The sequence below is a fragment of the Quercus suber genome, unplaced genomic scaffold (assembly GCF_002906115.3).
Source record: "Quercus suber isolate HL8 unplaced genomic scaffold, Cork oak 2.0 scaffold_330, whole genome shotgun sequence".
NCBI classification, from domain to species: Eukaryota; Viridiplantae; Streptophyta; class Magnoliopsida; order Fagales; family Fagaceae; genus Quercus; species Quercus suber.
This window is the reverse complement of record NW_027069783.1, coordinates 429,730-434,420: the sequence shown is the minus strand read 5'-3', so window position 1 is coordinate 434,420 and position 4,691 is coordinate 429,730. Positions and strand designations below refer to the sequence as shown.

The 4,691-nt window shown below is 32.7% G+C and overlaps 1 non-coding gene across 1 annotated transcript; it reads right to left on the bottom strand.

The window, feature by feature from the left end:
- Positions 1–2,487: 2,487 nt before the first annotated feature.
- On the bottom strand, positions 2,488–2,576 carry TRNAY-GUA (transfer RNA tyrosine (anticodon GUA)). Its single transcript is given in 2 exon segments — positions 2,488–2,523; positions 2,540–2,576. It is a non-coding gene; the product is annotated as a tRNA-Tyr (tRNA).
- Between the last annotated feature and the right edge of the window lie 2,115 nt (positions 2,577–4,691).

The following is a 4,691-nucleotide window of genomic DNA, read 5'->3' as shown; positions in this document are numbered from 1 at the left end:
GGAGAAAAAAAAAAAAAAAAAAAAAAAAAAAAAAAAAAAAAAAAGGGCAGAAAATGTAACGCCAGACACAAACGCGCTGGCCAAACGGACACTTATTTTTCATTTAGGTCCAACTGACACTATCTCTCTACTTTAGAATAGCAAAACTTGGTCTATTGGAATATTATTTTTCATTTAGATCCAATTAAGCCTTCTGTCAAGTTAGAGAAGAAATTAAGATCGTTTGGGATTGTCAAAATCATATAAACCTACCGATCTTGAATGATTGCAAAGATACTTAAAAGATCTGAATCGTTTTAGATAGGTAGGAATGTCAAATTGTAGGATTGTAAGATCCAAATTGGGATTTTGACAACCATGTAAGAAGGTTTTATGTTTTCTCTCTCTCCTAATTAGTCATATTTCCTCACGTTGGAATTCCCCTTGCTCTTATAATGAAGCTAAAGTCAAACAAAGACCTTCTAATGAGAGGAAGATCAATATTTTCTAGATATCAACACTCATTAGCATTGAGCAGCGTCCATCTTGTAAAGGATGAACAGCTTCTAATTTCTCTCTATAAATGGCAGTCTAAGTGCCATGTCCTAATTTGCTAAATTTAAGGGATCATGATAATTATCATTAAATAATGATTGATTCCAATTTAATGAAAAAGGGCTACATGTCATGGAAGAATGTTTATTCAACAGACATGATATTCCTTTTTGAGCACAACTTTGCACAAGTGATTTACACGTTGCTTTAGCAAAAGCTCATGAATCTCATATGTGTTTAGATCTGAGAGAGATTTTAACCTATAATGTCATCTCTTGGTGATTACTCTCATATATGTTCTAACCTCATTTAAGAGACTTTTTAATGCGCCTAAACTTTACGAGAAATGACTCTTTTGCCCTCTAATCCACATTTCTTAATTTTCCTTTTTGTTGGTATCTCTTTCACAAGTGATTATGGTCCATCCCACATATTGAAAAAGAGAGCATTCTTAGTAAAGATGTCAAATGCTATAATTTAACATCAAATTTTAAAAAAGCACCCTCCATCAAAGGTGCTAGATGTTATTAATTTTGATATCAAAGGTGTTAGAGATAGCAGCCCACTGTAGCAAGATGTAAAAAAGTTTGTTTAATGAAACACTGTGGCAACAATGGATGTAATTATTTATTTAAATAAATAAAGAATAAAAAAAGAATATTTAAATGAAGTGGTAAAATAATAAAACCTTGATATTTGGTATATTGTAAAGTGAATTATTAAAATGAATAAAGTAACTTTTTGAGATGCTAAATGCTATATTTTATAGCATTTTCTCAAGTTGGCGAATTTTGTCAACTGCATGGGCCATGTGTGTTCTGGGCTTAAATTAGTAGTGATTATGTTTATGGGCTTATTTTTAATTTGTCAACAATTCTCTCATTCAAGCCATGATCACTTCAAGCATTTCTTATAAACCATTATTTTTAGTACTATTCATGGTGCTATTGTACTTTTTGGTATTATTCATAGGTCTCACTGTACTATTTCAACTACCTTTTAATTTTATCTATATTACTTTCAGCAAAAAATTTTCAATTTCAGTTAAATAAGTTGTTTCTAAACGGGCACTAACAAAAACCAACAATGTTGTAGATTAAGGGTCCGTTGGGATCCGCTTATTTTGCTAAAACTAAAAACTTTTTTGCTTAATGTACTATAAACAAAGGTAAAAGTTAGCTGAAATAGTACAGTGAAACCCATGAATAGTAGCAAAAATAAGCTGAATAGTAAAATAAGTTGACAAATATAATCTTTGCGAAACGAACACTGAATAATTTATATATAACAGACGTGTTTATTTCAAATTCTTCAACATTATTTGAATTACCTATGAGAAATATTGCCAATCATTCAATTAGAAACAAACAAAGAAACCACATACAAACCCTCTAAGGCTGGTGGTGGTGAATCTTCTAACCATACAATATCCTCATCTATATGCCTAGTATAGCGAGCTAAGGAGTGAGCAACCCTATTTGCACTTTGTCAGATACTCTTTATTTCCATATGCCGAAGACCGCCTGCAATACAACGAATATCATCATAAATATTGCCTGGCCGAGACACTGCACCACACCGTGAACACCCTTAGTTCTATGTGCTTTTTAGGATAATTGTTAATAAATCATTTTTTAAAAAAAATTGACACAATTTTTGTGGGAAGTATAAGAAGTTATTGAAAATATTAATTGTTTTTTTTTTTTCCTATAAAAAAGTTTTTAAAAATATATCTTAAATTAATGTTGCATTGGCACATCACTAACTTTCCCTAATTAAAATGATTTGATGTAATTAAAGCAACTTTAAATTTCATTTTAATAGACTCAAACCGCCATTGAAAGGAAATTGACAACTTTGACAATAGGTTAAGTATTTTTTTTTTACCAACAAAACAAAACACATAGTAATGAAATTGTTTATAAAATAAAACAAAAAACAAAAAAGGAGAGATCCGACCTGCCGGATTCGAACCAGCGACCTAAGGATGTCTGTTAGATACCAACTACAGTCCTCCGCTCTACCAACTGAGCTAAGGTCGGATTTCGATATTACCTACCAACTCTAAACTTACTCTATCTTCTATTTTTATTGTATTGCAAAATGGAAAGGAAAAGAAAAACACTAACTATCAAAATGAATGATAGTTCCTTCTCAAAAAAAAAAAAAATGAATGATAGTTCAGTTCGGTCCAACCAAGCAGGCCACATCGAACGCAAGTGATACCGGCTCGTTATCCTCCTACTGCAAAGAGCGGAAGGTGGTCACCGCTCTGTAGAGTCACTGGACCCAGAGCTTTCGCCCAAAAGCCCATCGATTCAACCCCATCGCTTGAAACGGGAGAGCCAGCATGCGAGCCAAATTTGGGTTGGGCCAATTGTTCCATCTCCTTAAAGCCCCCACTTAGGTTGCTACCTCATTGTCTATACTTAACCTGGTGATTTAATGTTTAGCGATCTCTATTCTAGCAATTAATTTTTGACATCATCCATGGAAAAAAGGAGGCATAATCTTACTTGTTTTACTCCTATTTTGTTCATTGCAAGCCTTTTTTTGTACAGGGATCTTTATTTGATACGTAGAAGAATAGCTTTTTATTATCTATATATCACCAACACATAATTATGCTACAAGTTTGTTTCAAAACTATAAATTTAGAACTTGCCATCCATTAACATTACATTGTTTCTTAGCCAAGATGAGGATCCTCCATCAATTTCAGCTCATAAACAATTTGAGGAATGAGGCTTCACCCATTAGTGTTTAGCAAAGGAATTAGAGATTGCATGAAAACTTCTAATACCCAAAGTTAATAGGCTAATATTGGCCACTATTCAACTGATGACTTGGGTCCATTGAAGACTGGTTTGTGCTGTGCATAGACAGATATGACTGTTAGTGTCAATTTGTGTACAAGTTAACTATAACAACCCAAACATAGATATTATTGCCTTATTTGAGTTCAAGCAAAGGACAGGTTGTTTCTTCGTATTGTATAAGAAGCAAACCTGTCATACAAAGGAATAGACATTGCCATACACGATTAGAAGGTTTTAATCAAGAAGTATCCATCACATTTCAAACAAATGTTGTTAACTGCTATGATGGAGAAGTAATTTTTAAGTTCTTCCTTCAATTCTTTTGTTTGGATTGATGAAGCACGGATAAAGACCCAAAGACAAGAAAGCCTCACTCCTGAAGGATGTGGAGAAAAATAAAACAAAATAGAGACTAAATCAGTACTGTACAGATTGAAAGGTCCTTCAACAATCTACTAGTCAACTACCATTCCTATGGCAATATTTTTGCAACTTTGATTGCTATTAATTCCATTGCTACAAAAATTAAAAATTTTAAGCTGGAAGCTTGCCTGTACAACAATGGTTACCTTGCTAGACCAGCAAATTTGTTAAAGGACTAATGTCCTTGATCTAGAACCTAGTCTGTATAATCAAACACATACACAAGTACACGTGTTTCCAGCAGGTAGAGCTTTTTTTCATTTTTATTTTTAGTTTTTTTACACCACAAAAGAAAATAAATACTACGGTTCCACATGGTTTATACAAAAAACAAGCAGTTTGGTTAGCCCATTTTCTAATATGATCCATTAGCAAATCATTAACTACAATGCACCCTATTGCTCTTCCTGCATCTTTCCAATGATTGATGTCTTCGTATAAGATTGAATCTCTCCAAATTATATGGTGCTTCTGTCACGTCCCAAACTCCAAAGGGTCCAAAGCATGAGAAAGACGTCTCAAAGTACCTGCAGATTTTTCCTTTTGATAACCAATCTACAAAAATCATATTAAGTACCAACATAAAAAATTATCATAATAATTCCATTGAATATACTCTCAAAGTAAGTCAGAGTTCTAAGCAATAATTACAAAAACCATTGGCCACAAAAGAATAGAGGTCTGAATAAATAATTACATATCATTTGCTTGTCCCATCAGTGGAAATAAAGTCACAACCACTATAATATACAAAAGAATGAGTCAAGCCTATTTTAAAATGTACATCATCTAATATCTCCATTACAAAAGCTCAACCTTTTTTTTTTTTTTTTTTTTTTTTTTTTTTTTTTTTTTTTTCACACGCGCTTCAAGCTTTTCCCAACCAAATTTTCACTGTTCATTACTGTTGCGGCT